At 39.0% G+C, this 17,995-nt stretch overlaps 2 long non-coding RNA genes and 1 pseudogene across 2 annotated transcripts in view; 2 read left to right on the top strand and 1 right to left on the bottom strand.

Moving 5' to 3' along the window:
- The window catches only part of LOC144286924 (uncharacterized), a 1,061,786-nt gene that overhangs the window by 314,565 nt on the left and 729,226 nt on the right, over window positions 1-17,995 (top strand). The window lies entirely within an intron of this gene.
- LOC144285388 (uncharacterized) overlaps window positions 4,085-17,995 on the bottom strand; it is a 49,229-nt gene continuing 35,318 nt past the window's right edge. Inside the window, exons 4-6 of the long non-coding RNA XR_013353658.1 lie at window positions 13,657-13,707; window positions 7,459-7,588; window positions 4,085-4,634 (exon numbers count right to left, since the gene is read on the bottom strand). This is a non-coding gene — a long non-coding RNA (uncharacterized LOC144285388). The remainder of the gene's footprint in view (window positions 4,635-7,458; window positions 7,589-13,656; window positions 13,708-17,995) is intronic.
- Window positions 9,249-9,354, top strand: LOC144287374 (U4 spliceosomal RNA; annotated as a pseudogene).

Here is a 17,995-nt window from a genome sequence, read left to right as displayed (position 1 = left end):
AAGAAATGAACAAGAGACATATATATCAGAATGAATAATTTCAAAAACTAAATTGAGTGAAAAATTAAGTTACAGAAGGAAATGAACATTATTTTATTATTTATGTAAAAGTGAAAGCACAAAGTGCATGTACCTGCACATACAGAGAACATGATAAAAATGCATGTATATTCATAACTTTATTGTAGATCGTAAGACTATAAACCAAATTCATTATAGCAATTGCTTCTGGAGCAGGAAAGACAAATGGGACACAGGAGGGAAAATTCAATTTTTAAATATCATCAATAATAAAGTAATACTCACATTTTTTATTTGCTAAGTGCTTTATGTGTATCACATTTAATCTCATAACAACCCCACAGGGTAATGCTACTCTTTTTTCAAATATGGGTTTTCGAATGTTTTATTTCTTGTATTTATACACACACACTTTTAGGGCAGTGAAACTGCTCTGCATGACCTTTTAATGTTGGGTACGTGTCATTATGTTTTTGTGCATACCCGGAGAACGTACAACACCAGGAATTTACATGACAGTTCACGTAAATTATGGACTTTGGGTGATTATGATGCATCAATACAGGTTCATCCATATTTTAAAAAAAGAAAAGATATCATCCTGGTGAGTGATATCAGTAATAGGAGAAGCTAAGCATGTGTTGGGGCTGGGGCACATCTCTGTACTTCCCTCTTAATTTTGTCGTAAACTTAAAAATGCTCTAAAAAAATAGTCTTAATAGAAAGCAAACAAAACCTGATTCTCAGAAGTGTGACTTAACAGAGATCAATGGATGGAGAATTGAAACGGGTTGGTCTGACTCCATAGCCTGTTGTTAACTTCAACATTGGAAGCAATAGTGTTACATCACTACCTAAAACATAAAACTACGAAACGCAATCAAGAGGACAAACAGTGAGTCTGACATGGATAAAGATACATATTAGGAAGAAAGGAAGAGAAGGAGAGAGAAAAAGAGATTGATTTTCAATCCAAATCCCTTATTTGTTGTTTTTTGATTCCGTGAAAGAAGTAAGCTAATGCCTTTTTCCGAAAGTATCCTAAACATGACTCTACACATTACTGATTCATTAAAAGTCAAAATCAGGAAGAAATCTGGCCTTAGGTTCTTTCTTCCTGCCTGCTCTCAGAGCTCCAGTTGCTCTTCCAAAAATTTGTTCTAACAGCTGACTGCTAAATTTTTTCCCAATTCCATTTTTCTCCTTTTTAAAATGTCATTCTTGTTCTTTCAACTTTGTGGTGCATTATTGGAATAGAAACCATTCCATAAATGCCCTAAGACATCAAGACTTCCTCCTTTAAATAGTGCCTAGTATTTGTGTATGTCTTGAGGACAAACAAAATGCTCTCTTCAAAATTCCTGTTTCCCAGCTCCCAGAGCCTACTTTAGACAGGCAGTCATTCATCCTTCTTATCCTCTCCTATTAGTTGTTCTTTGCTTTTGAATCTGATCACGGAATCCTATTATGGAAATTACTGACCACTTTGAATGTCTTAATCCCCAGAGGCTGGTCAACCCCTCCCAACATCCAACAGGAAGCAGAAATGAACAAAGAAAGAAATCTGAGAGCCTCTACTTTTCTTCGCCTCTCTTTGGAATACTACAGATGTATCACTTTGCAAGCAAAAACCAAATGCTCCGGGTCCCTATTAGCTTTGCCAGGGGAGTTAATTCGGTCGATCATGTACACCCACATCGAGTTTAGCGAGCAACAAGTCAAATCTGTATGATGCTGAAGGAATGTACTTTTTTTGTTTGTTTTATTTTCAACATGAAGGAGATTAGTGCTCAGTAGCTTTGCTAACTACCCTCCCAAGGATGGAGACAGTTATGATAGGGAGGCAGCGGCATCCTGTTGTTGCATATTCAGAACCTAGGTTAGGTGTGTTACATTGAACATATTGTCTAGAAGTTGTGGCAGATTGCCACAAAGGTGATGGAGGCTGGTCCAGGTTCCCAAAGGAGATGAACACGCAGGGGAAATTAGGTTCACAGTGAAGCATCAGCAGTGTCTGTTCGTGAGACTCATCAACTCGTCGAGTCTGTGTGGACCCTTGCTTTCCATGTGCTATCTTTTTATAAATTTATTTTTTATTGGCGTTCAATTTGCCAACATACAGAATAACACCCAGTGCTCATCCCATCAAGTGTCCCCCTCAGTGCCCGCCACCCAGTCACCCCCACCCCCCGCCCTCCTCCCCTTCCACCACCCCTAGTTCGTTTCCCAGAGTTAGGAGTCTCTCATGTTCCGTCTCCCTTTCTGATATTTCCCACTCATTTTTTCTCCTTTCCCCTTTATTCCCTGTCACTATTTTTTATATTCCTCAAATGAATGAGACCATAAAATGTTTGTCCTTCTCCGATTGGCTTATTTCTATTTTTATACTATTTTTAATCATATTATGCAGGATTGGCTACTTAATTGGGCTCCCCGAAAGACTGGATTGATTTTAAGGATACACATGAGTCAGAACGACACAGAACCAACTTGGGTCTCTTCCGTGGCTTGGATGATCCCTCTTTGTGCTCTCTCAATTCCTGTTCCATTTTGCTCTTAGGAACAACTGGATGATTATCTCTATTCTTCTGGCTAAATCCCAGTAAAAGCCAACCTTCCTGATTCTCTACTGAGCATTCGCCCCTTTGGTCAGGTCTTTGTGCTGGAATTGTCTCCTGGACTTACCTGACACTAGGTGCCTATTTTCCTGGTATGGCCAGTAAGTGGGCTGGTGTGAATTTTAAAAAGCAAATTTAAAAATGGAAGTCCTGATACCATTTCTATAAGACATAAAAATATAAAAAATAGCCACATGCTGATCTAAATGCTGTGTCTGATCACATTCTCTTTTTCTCTCCCTTCCCAATTTTCCACTCCGATTGAACCTGTTCATAATCATGATGGAGACTTCTAGTCATTTACCTTATCCTTCTCTCCCCAGTCCTTCTGACTGCCCTGAGCTTCATTTGGCTGTGTTCCCAGTTATGAACCAGTGACAGGCATTTTAAACACGCTATCAGCAGAAGCCACTTTCATTTCATCCCTCACTTCCTTGATTCTCCTATTTCAACTCACTGACAAAAGAAAATCCATGCATTGCAACAGCTTGCTGCGTTTCACCTCCCCATCACAGAATTTCTCTTTTAAACCAACAGTCTTTTCTAGCTCTTTCTCTCATTTGTTTTTGGTGTTGTTCTTATTTTAAACACACACACACACACACACACACACATACACACACACACACGTTGAGGCTCCAACGTGTAAAAACAATGATTGGCTCCACCTGCAAAGAACCTTTCTAGGTTTTTACTGAGTTCATGCCCAGGGTCTCCCTGGTCTTCCCTTCATACCCTCTTCCTGAGAAACATCTCTACTCATGCAGCTAACACTTTCCTGTGGCCCTCTACCATATTACATTGTGAAAACCGAGGGATTTCTGCCAAGGTCCAGATTTTACATTTCAGCTTCCACCTAAACATCCCCATATGGATGGTTTACTGGCACCGTTAAACTCAATAGATGTATAATCAAATGGATGATCTTTTCTACAAGCCAACAAAAACCGACAAAAGCGTGTTTTTCTCCTCAGGTTCTTTTTCTTGATTAACTATGCTATTATTTGCCTTATCACTCTCTCGATCCAACTGGAAGTCCAAGTGATTTATTGAACTTTTCTCTCAATGCCTTATCTTCAAGGCATATGATTTCTGCTTCTGAAGTTTCTCTGCAGCGTCTTATTTCCATTCACAGGACCAACGTCCCAGTGCAAATACACAGCCCTTCTCATGTGGGTTATTCAAATCCTCACTGAAAGATAACTTCATCCTCATCCTTTTCCCTCTCAGATACATTTATCACATGACCTGATCATGCCCCACCCCCCACCCCCCACCCCCGCTTAAAGATCTTGGATGCAATCTAGTACTTTTATAATATATCAAACTCCTTTCTTGACCTGTTATTTCCAAGCTGCCCACTATCTGACCCCAACATAACTTTTCAGAACTGTGTCCCATTAGATTTGACTATGGGAGTACAACAATTTGGCCAAGCGGGACAACTTGCAAAGCTGATCAGAACATTCACTTCCTCACTTCTGAAACTATGCTGCTTCTTCAGCTGAGGGAGGTCCTCCATCACCACTTACAAAATCCTCTCCATCCTTTGATACCTTGGTCAGTAGCTCATCCCCATGTTTATATGAGCTCTGTCTTCAGTGTTGCCAAATATAGTCACAAAACTTCATACTGTTTGACCCTTTTCTCACAGGGGATGAAAAGGGGGAAAAATGCATATATATATGCAAGGTGTATCAACAAGCCAAGAATCCATTGGAATTTGGAAGTAGGAACATAGAATCAACCTGTCTGAGGATAAAAAGGACTAACATTTCTATGTCAAAGATTAGGCCAATTACTTACCTGCCAACAATCTCCCCTTTGCCAGGTCTTATGCGACATAGATTCCTCTATCTTCCTGCACTGAGCTCACCGTTGGCCAATAGACTTCCTGATTGAACAAGACCCCTGATAAGGGCTTTCATCTCTTTGATTCCAATCAGCTTTAATTTCTAAGTTTCTTTGGTTTTCCTTTGCTGAGATTTTATAGAACTGTGGAAATTATCAAAAACAGTGATGTCTTTATACAGCAGTATCAAAAATGTGGCCCAGTGGACTGGGTTAACTAGTGTTTTTCTCCTAAAATTCATGGCCCCCCTGGAACTTTAGAATGTGACCTCATGGGGGATCCCTGGGTGGCTCAGTGGATTAGCGTCTACCTTTGGCGTGATCCTGGAGTCCTGGGATCAAGTCCCACATTGGGCTCCCTACATGGATCCTGCTTCTCCTTCTGCCTGTGTCTTTGCCTCTCTCTCTCTCTCTCTCTCTCTGTGTGTGTGTGTGTGTGTGTGTGTGTGTGTGTGTCTCTCTCTCAGGAATAAATAAATAAAATCTTAGAAAAAAAAAAAAAAAGAATGTGACCTCACTTAAAAATGAGCTTTATAGGGATGCCTGGGTGGCTCAGCGGTTGAGTTCTTCTTTCGACTCAGGGTCTAATCCTGGGGTCCTGGGATTGAGTCCCACATCGGGCTCCCTGCATGGAGCCTGCTTCTCCCTCTGCCTGTGTCTCTGCCTCTCTCTCTCTCTCTCTCTCTCTCTGTGTGTGTCTCTCAGGAATAAATAAATAAAATGAGCTTTACAGGTATAATTAGCTAAGATGAGGCCATACTGGACTGGAGTGAGTCCTAAGTCCAGTTGCTGGTGTCTTTATAGGAAGGCCATGCGAAGACACAGAGACACATGGGGGAATATATCATGTAAGGATGAAGGCAGACATTTGAGGGTCCCTCAGTTGACAGACACTAAGGATTGACACAACCACCTGGAGCTAGGAGAGAGGAAAAAACAGATTCTTTCTGCTGACACCTCAACTGGGGGCTGCTAGCCTAAGGACTGTGAGGGAATAATTTTTTGTTGTTTTTAAACCACTCAGTTTGTGGTATTTTGTTATAGCAGCTCTAAGAAACTAGTACATTCGGTCAACCCATGGGGAGAGAAAACTGTCATCTAGTTTAAATCAGAACACATCTTCTGTGCCTTTGCTCGGGTTCTTTTTACTCCCCCCCCTCCCCGCCCACACATCCTAGAAAGTCACAACCGGATCCTCTCCATGACAGACTTTAAAAGTTTCCTGAAAGCCTGTCTCCCTACCCTGCCTCCTCCCACCCTCCCCTTCTCTCCTCTGTTGGCATGGCCATGAGCGACTCCAGGAGAATATGTCCGTGAAGCTTCTGTGAGAGCCAGTTTGGACATAGAAAACTAGCTCCTGTGTCATCTACTCTCCCTGATCAATACTAATTTCTCTGCCTATTGTGACTTCACAACAACCTTCTGTCGTATTCTACCTTAAGCTGCAGCTAGTTGCACAAAAACTTTGCATTCCTCCCATAACTGATTGAAACTCTTCTCTTAGGGGCACCTGGGTGGCTCAGTCGGTTAAGCGTCTGCCTTCAGTTCAGGTCATCATTTTAGGGTCCTGGGATCCAGCCCCACATGAAGCTCCCTGCTCAGCGGGACATCTGCTTCTCCCTCTGTCCTTCCTCCCGGCTCGTGCACTCTCTCTCTCAAATAAAATAAATAAAATCTTCAAAAAAAAATGCCTCTTCTCTTAAAGTCAGGCACCAGCTTTCATTCTGTTTGTATACAACACAATGCCTTCAGTAATAAATTCATTCAATACCGTTTATTTCCAGCTCACAATATAGTGAGAACATTTCAAAGTACTTAGTTGGTGTTTGGTCAACATGCCTTGGATCAAAATGAATGATATCTGAAGCTTTACTTTTTTTTTTTTGATTTTAACCTGTTGAAAAATGAGCCTAGACCTTTCTTTGCTTTCACTTACCTACCCTTCTGGTTAAATTATTTGATATCAGACACCGCTGACACCCCTCCCTTTTCTTTGAAACAGGAAACAACGCCAAGAATATATTAATCTAAACCCACTACACTTCTAAATCTCAAAGAACAGAGAGCAAAGGAAGCTGGAAAGAGGCCAGAGTGACCAACTTTATTCCCTCATTCTCTACTGTACCCCCCCCCATGTCTAATCTTCCCTACCCTACTAGGTGGTTTAGGAATTTTATCCATTCTTCAGACTAGAAGAGGAAGTGGGGGCTGGAACTACGTGTATACACATTGTTGAAAAGGCTTTCTGTGGATTTGGGGGACTGAGCTAGAGTATCATTTGTATAAAGCAGCCAGAGCCTCTACTTTGAAAACGAAGGTCCACACTCATTCTCTGGCATGAATCCTATCAGCAGAAGCCAAGACCAAGAAATCACTAATCTCTCCACACAGGGAGGCTAGTAAACAGGGCAGACCCTGAGTTCTGCCAACAGGAAGAAGCATATAAGCTGAACACGTTGCCAAAAAGGGGAGGCTTCCACATTAATCACTGGAGCTTTTAAGAGACTAAATCAGATTCAAGAGCCGTCAGTCTCCTGCAGAATGTCAGTGGCAGGGAAGTTGGCCTCCGAGGGCTGTGATGTTAGATCGGTTGTTCTGACGTTCTCATTTACATCAGATTCCTTGAGGACCTTGTCCACTCATCAGATAACCAGACCCAACCTCAGACACTCTGTCAGGATCTCTGATGGGGCCTGCACATCTGTGATTTACTATAAGCTGCCCCCATGGTTCTGATGCATGGCCAAGGTGGCACCGCTTCTTGCTGGCTCACACACCTTCTGACCTTACTACCTGTTGACCTCGGGCCAGTTCCTTGAATTCTGATCCAGTTCTCTCATCTCTAAAATAGAGATGATCGTTGCCCCTTATCCCAGGTGTATCATGAGAATTGAATAAAAGAGTGCAGGTAAAGGGCCAAGCGGCATGACCGTCACACAGTAAGTGCTCGGGAAACGTCTGTGCTTACCATCACCCCTGCACAAGAGGCTCACTGCCTGATGGATACTGGTGGATGCCAAATGCCCCTCAACACTTTCATCAGAAATTCTGCTTTATTCATTCCCATGGTAAATCTCCATCGCTCTATCAGCCACTTCCTGAAAGGGATAAACATGATGTCTTGTTAATATTACTTTTATTTGTCGAAATACTCTTCGCCTGTTTGATCCTCAGGAAGTTATCATCACCAATGATTTGATGAGTGTACTGAGAGGCATTTTTAGGTGCTGAGCAAGAGAAAAGCAAATATGAATGCTTCTCTGCTGTTCTGAGATCAAAGAGCCCGAGTGACATGACCACGGTCCTGCAGAAAATGCCAAATGCCACCCTGCTGATAAGGCTGCTGGGCCACCTTCTCTTCTACCTGTGCGCCTCCCTGCACACCTGCTCCGGCTCTCCACTGATGAGGAATATTTAGACATGTCTAAGAATTATTTTATGATTCCAGTAGTCATCGTTTCCTTGGTGACTCCAGTCTACACCTGGAACATTCAGCGTTTTTTGTCTTTTGTTTGTAAAATCAAGGAACCTTACTTTCCTTGGAGGCTTCTGACCAAGAGATTGAAATCATAAAAATGGAGAAACTTCGTGAAATAGGCTGTTGTTTGCATTATTGAATTCCAGGCCCCCTCAGTTATTAAAAGAGCTACTCTGCCGAGTTCCCTGGACCAGGAAGTCCCAGGCTACCATAGGCACTTGCTCAGTGACCAAAGGGGATCCTGTTCCTTTTTGTGTGTGCACACATGCCCTGAACCTATACCCACAGACCTCTCTCCTATGGTCTTCTGTCAATCTGTTGGCTAGGATTTGGAAATGGAACTGGGGAAAGCTCCATCATTTAGAAATAATTAGTACATTTACTAGGAATTCCTAAATCACACCAGCTGCAAGAGGGTGGAGCATTTTGCTTCCTGTAAGAGCTTTAATGAAGCAATTTACTGCCATCCTTTGATAAGAAAATGCTGTACAGGATTCAGAGCTTTGTCAGATCTGAGTATCACAGATTCCAGCTCTGTAAAGGTAGCTTTTTTTTTTTTTTAGATTTAATTTATTCATTCATGAGAGACACAGAGAGAGAGAGAGGCAGAGACACAGGCAAAGGGGAGAAGCAGGCTCCATGCAGGGAGCCTGATGCAGGACTCGATCCCAGGACCCCGGGATCACACCCTGAGCCAAAGGCAGATGTTCAACCACTGAGCCACCCAGGCATCTCTGAAAAGATTTTAAAAAATAGTTGCACTGTGTACTATGCGCCCTCCCAAAAAAGTATCTTGTGTTTTCCGAGTGACTATGAATTTTTTTTGTTTATTTTTCTCAACTATCAGTTTGATTAAAATTAAGTTCCATGACAAACATACAGAAATCCAAAGTAAGAAGAGGCTTATTAAGTGTGTATCTTTGAATATCATGATGCATGCCTCAAAAACAATACTGAAATTTCACTGTCACACTTATATACATGTGACTTACGTAACTTCCCTTTTACTGTTATTTACTTATCGGGAAAAAAAATCATTGTCTCATCATATCTAGGGATGTACGTTAACATTTATTAATTTGAAAGCCTAACATAATATTTAAATATATAATTTTATCGGGAAAAATTCTAAACGACTGTATTAAAGCATGGTATTTTCTCAAAGGAAAATGAATAAAAAATATTCATCACCCTATGTCTCCAGAAATCATCTATAGTAATGATACCCAACAGATCCAAAATGCAAGCCGCATGTGTAATGTTAAAATTTCTGATAGCCAAGCTTTGCGCAGTGACAGTATCATAGCCAATGAGGTTTATCCAAGGCGCGATTATTGCTAATTGAAAATTTCTGATAGCCAAAATTTTTAAAGGTGAAAAGGAACAGGCAAGATCAAATCTTAATGTTTTCTTTAACCCGATATGTTCTAAATGTCATCATTTAAACATGTAATCAATATTTTAAAAATCACTAACAGACTATATTACATTCTTATTTTTTATTCTATCTTTGAAATCTGGGGTGTATTCCATGCATACAGAATGTCTCACTTTTACGAGCCATGCTGGGGGTAGTGGCTACTCTACTGAGCAGTGTAGATCTAAAGTTTTTTTTTTAAAGGAAAAAAGTAAGAAAGGCAGAGAAAGTCAAAATTATGACAAGACATTATAGATAGAGAGAGAAGACATTGATCATTTTGGCCTTATTCTTAAGTCTCCAGGAATAAGACACAGAGAATGAACTCATTGATGATTATTAACCAGCCTATGAAATACAACTCTGCTTCAAGTGGGTGAAAGGCACATTTTCTCTGACTTACTATTTCAAAAAATAAATTAGTAAACCTACTTCCTCTGCCACTATTAGCGTGACTTTGTAGATTTAAACAGAAAAGCAATCAGGACAAAATAGCAAGGATTTCTTGAGAATGTACTTTAGGCTCTGTGCTTTGTTAATAGCTGTGAGACATTCAAAAACATTCAACGTGTTTGCTACGCAGCAAGTGTGGTGTAGTGGAAGGAGCCAGATAGGCCTGGGTTTGAATTTTGGTCAAATACTCTGTTCAACTTAATGGATTAATGTAAAATAGATTTAGTAATACCAACCTTACAGAGTCTGATGCTATAAATGAGACCAAGTACCTATGGCAGTGCCTACCTTACAGCAGCACTTCCCTGAAGCAAACTTCATTTTATCTCTTTGATCTATTCCATAATAAGTTATAGTCTACTTTTTGACTCTAGGAGAGATGATGTGTCTTGAATAATCTTCAAGCAAGGCAAGCTAGCCTTTAATTAAAAGTTTACTTGTGTAAAGCACAATTTAAGAACCATAGAAAGGTAAGGATGAGAATTGAAGGCTGCCTGAATGAAATGGGTTTTGAGCTTTCTTCAATCATCCAGAAAATCTGGAAATGGGGGAAGAAAATTGCAGACAGGAAGATTAAAGTGGGCAGCCCGGGTGGCTCAGCGATTTAGCACTGCCTTTGGCCCAGGGTGTGATCCTGGAGACCCGGGATCGAGTCCCACGTCAGTCTCCCTGAATGGAGCCTGCTTCTCTCTCTGCCTGTGTCTCTGTCTCTCTCTCTCTCTCTCTCTCTCTCTTTCTGTGTCTCTTATGAATAAATAAATAAAATCTTAGGAAAAAAAAAAAAGAAGATTAAAGCAATGGTACCCAAGAAGTGTATGTGGTGGAGTGATCAACTAAGCCAGTTTGCTTGGAATTGAAAAGGTCCACCGGATTTTTCAGTGCTAAAACCAGAGCAGTCCTGGCCAAAATGAGATATTTGGTCCCTCTAGCAAGGGATAAATAGAAGCTAGGAGTTCAGCTTGATGGTGATGAAATGTTCATGTTGTGAGACTAACAGAAAATGAAATTAATTGGTTAGATGGGGCAAGGTTTTGATGGGTCTTGGACACAAGTAGAGGGATATGAAAAACAACATGAGAGACTATCTGTAAACAGAATTAATGAATGTGAAGGAACACTGGCCGATGAGTCAAAAGAATTGGGTTTTAGTTCTGATCTACTGCCAACTCTGATCCTCCCACAACCTTTACCTAAGTGACTCCGTTGTCACGCTTATAAATGAGAAGGCTACGGCAGATGACCTCTATAGCATTGTGCTGCTGGCCTCTATTGTGATTCCGTTGGAGATAAGAAATCATAAAAGGCTTTTGACCATACTGGTGGTCCAAGATGAGTCTGAAAGATATATATGCAGTTTAGAAGTTTTCTCTATCACCTTGGAAACTTATACTCTCTCCGATACTATTACTCAGAAGTCTTCTAATGACATGAACTGATAATATGTACTTCCATTCCTTCTATTAAGAATGAGATAAACCTGTAGGCAGTGGGTGTCTGACTTATCTGGAGATAATGTCCAAGATCCAGTTGAGTCGAGGTCACTTTTTTCATCACTTCCAAAACATGAAATGTGTTAAGATACAATGATTTCCAAGAATTCAAAAGCAAGATGACAGACTAGACTACATCCATGAGCACCTCCCTGAATATATACTTTCATGAGTTACTACCTCCCTAACAGAGCTCTAAGCTAGACTTTTCAGCATTGCTTTCAAAAGGAAGTTTTGATATCAGAAACTAGGAACAGAAAAGGAACAACCAAAAATGGGAAAATGAGTGTGAAAACTAAGACATGCTCTCTAGAGCCAAATGACTCAGGCTTTATCTTGTCTGAATTCACTTCCTTTCTACTTATAGCTAACCATGAGACTTTTAGCTAGTATCTCCCAAGTAAGAAGCTTATCCATTGGCTTCCTCCCCCTAGATCCCATTGGCAGACACTCAATGCTAAATTTAGTGTTTATAACCAATAAACATTTAATGTTAGACTTTAGCTTCTTGCCAGAATACAAGTATCATTATACATCTTTCATGGAAGGAAGAAAAAAAAATAGTACTTTGGAAATTCAATCAATGAGAGTATCCACGCAAAAGAATGATGGATCATATCCTACCTGTTTAAGGGAAAAAGGAAGAAACATCTTAATTATGCTAACGGCTTAAATTTTTTTATGTAATTACAAGCCTAAAGTTTTTCTTTGCTGCTAATTTTGTATGAAACATATTCGTGCTAAATATTCCCTTACCATACACCTAGAGATGTTTATTTACACAGATGCAGGGTATTTGAATTTAGAGGGAGAGGGTCATTGAAGCCAGAACTCAAGGCCAACCCCTCTCCAACAGTAATTTGTGGGTTTTCCTACATTTAGTGGTTACAAAGGAGCCTTAGACTCTGTTGGTCATGACCAATACTGCACCATTATTTTATATGAAATTTTAGAAAAAAGAATCCTTACTCTCACAACCCAATAAATATTTTAACTCACTTTAGGTGAGTATAGGGGCAGTGGTAAGGAAGGGGTGGAGGTAATCTGGGTGGTGTCACATAAATGAGACCAAATTCCCACAGAAGGGAACTGGGTGTCCAGTTTCTTTATCTGAGCCATGAAAACAAACTTGTGTCTGAGTGTCAAATAAAATAAAGTAGTAATAAATTAGGCAATGAGCCAAATTCAGAATCGATTTCCTTTTTTTTGTTTTGTTACATGAAAACCTTTATGTAAGCATATTTGAACAAAAACAAGATATCCACTTGTATGCACAATGTGTAATTTATATAACAAAATCTATGTGAGTTTCTGCAAACAGAAACATTCATGCAGATACTGTTCATATGGAGAGTCATAAAAAACGAAGGAAATATTGATCAAGAAAAAAAGGATGAGCAGGGAAATGTGGATTTGCAGGATGTTTGAAAGTATGATTTGAAAGGCAGCCTAGCATTTAGCTCTTTCACCCATTATTTTCTTTCTTCTCCACCACTAGCTGAATATCCTAAGAAAATAAGGCAAGATGTAAAAACAAAACAAAACAAAACTTAAAATGATATCAGTGTCTGATTAAAAAAAAAAACAGGGGGAGAAGACCAAGAAAATAAATATGATTAGGCAAATAACTCTGACACACATGTGGTGAAAGAAAATCCATTTTATTGGGATGGTAGCTCGATCGAGGACTTGATTTAATCATTAACTTTAATATTCTCTTCTTAAAAATTTAGCTGTAAAACAATATTCAATGAATATGTGGGTGGAAGAGCAATAATATATTTAATTTCATATGCAAGCTAAAATATCCATGACTTTTTAGGTGTTTTCTGTAGAATCCCAGCAGAGAGAACAACTTTGGGAATCTATGCATGAAGACAATAATGATTTATCAGAATTTTGATTTGGGGTTGATATAGTAGGTATAATATTTTAGCCTCTTTTTAAGAAATTGAGTGTTTCATTCCATGGCTCAAGCATTCAGAAGCTACATGGCTAATTTTATGGATGAAATAAGCATATTCAGTTTCACTCATTTGCTTTCAATGTACAGAAATAATTTTATTTCCAAGGTTCTGTCACTAACTCTTTCCCCTTAGCTAAGAAGTAAAAATAATATATTGTTATAATTGGCATTCAGTTGTAGCTTTTTTAGAGCTCATAATATTAATTTGATTTGACTAAAACAAAGCTTTCTCAACTGGAGATTCTATTGGAGTTGGGGTAACAAAAAGATGAGAGAGCTAATAAACATTCATATCTAAGATATACCAGGATGAAAAATTCTAAAATATTTACAACTAGAAATATTGAAAACCTATTTCTTACCCTCAAGTGAATCTCTTACACTTAACTGCAGAATGGAGAGAAATAGTGTCGCTGGAAAGAAAAAAAAAAAGAAGAAGAGATGAGATTATGTATGTGGACAATTGCTTGGAGCTAAAGAGAGTATAATAGTTTTTATAAGGGGCACTTGGGTGGCTCAGTGGTTGAGTGTCTGCCTTTGGCTCAGATCATGATCCCAGGGTACAGGATCAAGTCCCACTTCCGGCTTCTTGCAGGAAGCTGCTTCTCCCTCTGCCTGTGTCTCTGCCTTTTTAGCTGTGTGTCTCTCAGGAAATAAATAAATTTAAAATCTTAAAAAAAAAAAAAGTCCTTATAAAATAACAAAATACATCTTGACTCTACATGATGATGTCTAACAACATGCAAATGAGCTGTAATTATGTATCTGTTTCTACCCCTTCTCTCTATTTCTTACCAATAACCACCTTAGAATCTTGGTAGTCCTATATTGATGTGGGAGGTTCCACCTGACTTTCTACCTTGGAAAGACTTTGGGACTGGACTTCCGACCCAGTGAACACCCTTCCCTGCCCCCTTGTGGTTGCCAAAGTTACCAGACCAGGTTTGCCAGTGTAGGTAAATCCCATCAGCACCGTATCACGGTACTTTTCTTTGTAGCTATCTCGGTTCCAGCTTTCCCATAAATTTTGGCACGGTCACTCCTTAATATCTTGTCAGTGCTGCTATGTGCTGACAAGTGTTTCAGCAGCAGAGCAAGTAGAGTACAGAAATAAACCCACTGGTATATGGACTCTTGATATATGACAAGATGACCTGACCAATTACTTAGAAAAGAGCAATTAGCACTGAAAAAGCACTGAGCCACTGGTCTGCCCTTAGAAAATAATGAAACTATCTCTCTGTTTTACACCATATATAACAAGTCCTGGCAGATGGATTAAGATTTAAATGTAGATTTCTGTTTCTAGTAATAGGCTAAGTCGTTGAGACCAAATCTCTTGCTGAAAGCAGATATTAATGAAATGGATTTTATACTAGTGATACTTTTTGAGTTAAAGAGTCACTTCATAGTGATTAAAGATTTAATTCATTAGAAAAATGTCGCAACTCCAGATGTATGTGGACTAAATGACATGGCTTTATGCTACAAACATGCATGAATACAGAATAAAACTAGCTAAAAGAAAAATGAGCAAATTCATAATTAAAGTGAGGGGTTTTTGCTTATCTCTTTGGTAATTGCCTTAATATTGGAAATAGTTCAGGTCTTCGAAATTGATCTTCAGATTTATGCAATCCCAATAAAAATGCCATTTTTTTTCCTGTGGTAGACCTTGACGAGCACATTTTCGAATTTACATGAAATTGCAACAGATCATAAATAATTAAGAACTCTTAATGAAGGACATGTGGGAGAACTTTCCCTTCCTAATATCAAACCTCATTTTAAAGCTATAGTAATTAAAATAAGGTGGAATTTACACAGAGATAAACATATAGATCAATGCAAAAGTATTTGGCAGCTCAACAATAGACCATATATACATATATATACACTTAATGGATGGCAGAGGTGGCACAGCAACAGGATAGAAAATGCACACTTAAAGATGCTTTGTATTTTTTTATTTTTTAATTCCAGACTTTCAGAAATGTTGAAATATCAGAACTTTCCCAAATAGCCTTCAGTCAAATTCTCCAAATATTAACATTTTTTAACACACATGCACACTCGCTCACCCCCAGAACAAATCACACACAAAGGGATAGGACTCCATTCATATAAGCTCAAAGACAGATAAAAATAAACACTATCACTTAAAGGGACACACGTAGGTGATGAACCATGAAGAAAATGGAAATGATTTTAATATAAGTCTGGATGGCAGTTACCTCGACGGGCAAGATGGTCCTAGAAGGGAACCTGAGTCTCCCAAGGGGATGATGATGTCATTTCTTTATTTGAGGGAAGGCAATGTTATATTTACTTAATCATATGTGGTTCACATTATGATACATCTATTTTATTCATGTTTCCATGTGAAGTACATTTCACAGTAAAATGAAAGAAAACCCACATTTAAACCAAGAAGAGTAGAACTTCAAAAACTAAAACTGGTTTTTATCAATTCTTTAATAACCTATGGGTAAAATCTACTTCATCGATGATATCTTTTGTCAGTAAATATCACACTTAAGATTTTATCACAGGAGCCGTTCTGATCTCAAGTGTTTTAGAGATAATTATTCACTGATAATAGTGGAGTGCCTATTTGCCATGTTATTTATCAAAGTTAAATAAACAATTACTCATATCTTGGCTAGACAGGTGTTGAAAAAAATACATAAGACAGGTTTTGGCCTGGAAAAATAATCTTAACAGATAAACATAATATCAGTGACTTAGTGAGAAACTAGTTAAAGGTAAGACATAAGGAACACCTACAAAATCTTCACCAGGCCACTGACCTCCCAGTTCCTCACCCAAATCCTCTGCCATCTTGTGACTGTGGGCCAACTATTTATGCTCTGATCCAGCTGGTCCATCAGGATTACTGCTCCAGCACTTATTTCCTCTTATTCTTATATTAGCAAATTGTCTCTTTCAATAGTGTTGTCATCGTGATTCAAACACGCTGTTATTTATTGTGTCTTGGGAAAGAAAGCAAACTGTTCCCCCAGATAGCAAAATTTCAGGAAACGATTCCTTGTATTCAATTTGTATCTTTCCATATTATTTTAAACCCACTCCAACCAGGCTTTTGCCCCTACTCTTCCACTAAAACTTTTCTTGTTTAGATCCTCAGAGACTCTCAATGTAGTTAACATCCATGATCAATGATTAGTCCTCAACTCTTATGATCTGTCAGCATGTGTTTAGCACAGTTGGTCGTCACTCATCCTGGAAACACTTTCATTGCTTGGATTCCATAGTATCACACTACATTTTTTTTTTTTTTTTTTAGCTTTCTTCATTAGCTGCTCATTATCACTCTCCTTTGGTACTTCATTTATTCCTGTAAATCTGGAAACACTGAATATGCCATCCACCCCTCATGCCCAAACCATGGGTTTTCTTTATTTTTTTTCCTACCCCCCACTCAGTGTCTTGGTGATTTCAGACAGTAGCATGGTAGAGATACCACCCATATGCTAAGGATCCCCACATTTACATTTCTAGCTCAGGCTGTTCCACTTAGCCAGACAACTACTCAACACCTCCATTTGGATGTCTAACAGACTGAACTACTGGAATTTGCCCAAAAGCTTCTTACGCCTTACCATCTTGGCCAAATCATAACTCCATCCTTCAAATGTCTTAATGTCATTCTAGATTCCTCCTTTTCTTTCACGCCCCATGTCCAACCTGTCAGTTTATACTGTTGGCATTATCTTCTCTCTATATATAATGTCTATATAGTATTGTCTTAAATTATTGCAGTACATTCCAAGTTGCTCTTCTTACCTCTACTCATATTTCTCCAAAGTCTGATCTTAATCCTGCTAACTGCATGATGTTTCTAAAACCTAGTACAGATCATGCTCCTTCTCTGTTCAAAAATCTTTAAATGACTTCACATTTCATTCAGAGTAAAATACAAAGTCTTAAATGGCCTAGTAGGCACTCTGTGATGTAGTTAGTCTCTGACCTCATCTCCCACTTGCACACACTCTGGCAGGGCCAGTTAATAGATATTTATTCACGGGATGGGCATGCTTCCACATCGAGACATTTGAGCTTCTTCTTCCCAGGCCTAAAAGATTCTTCTCCCAGATTTCTTAGTACTTCATTCTCTTGCCTTCTTTATTTGTTTAAATACCACCTTCTCAGTGGGGTACCTTACTTAAAAATTGCAAGTCCCCACTCCCAGAACTCGCAGTCCTCCCAGTCTCCCATACCTCCCTCTATTTTGCCAATGTATAGCACAAACCATCATTTACTTATTCATTTTTTAGTTTTTCTATGCTTGAAAAAATGTAACTTTTTTGGTCACTAATGTTTCCCTAGCTCCTAAATGAACATTCTACCTATAGCATATGCTCAATATATATTTGTTCAGTAAATTAATTGCTTCATATAAGCTCTAAGTGTTTTAAGAGTTTAGAGAAGAGAGAGACAAGTATTAGCCAGAGGAGTTAGAGTTTTGAACATACACAATTCCTGCTTGTATTTCATGTGCCATATGTGGTTGAGATCAAGCAGAAAGAAAAACACCTATATTGGATGGAGGTATGGAAAATAGAGTTTAGAAGAGAGACCCTCTCTCTTCAGAATAAAAGTCATGGTTTCTACATGGTCCCTCATTACCAGTTTGAGATATAAAATAAGGTTGTTTTTTTTTTTTTTCTTCTTCTTTTT

The sequence above is a fragment of the Canis aureus genome, chromosome 16 (assembly GCF_053574225.1).
Source record: "Canis aureus isolate CA01 chromosome 16, VMU_Caureus_v.1.0, whole genome shotgun sequence".
Taxonomy (NCBI): domain Eukaryota; kingdom Metazoa; phylum Chordata; class Mammalia; order Carnivora; family Canidae; genus Canis; species Canis aureus.
This window is presented reverse-complemented; position numbering and strand designations above follow the sequence as displayed.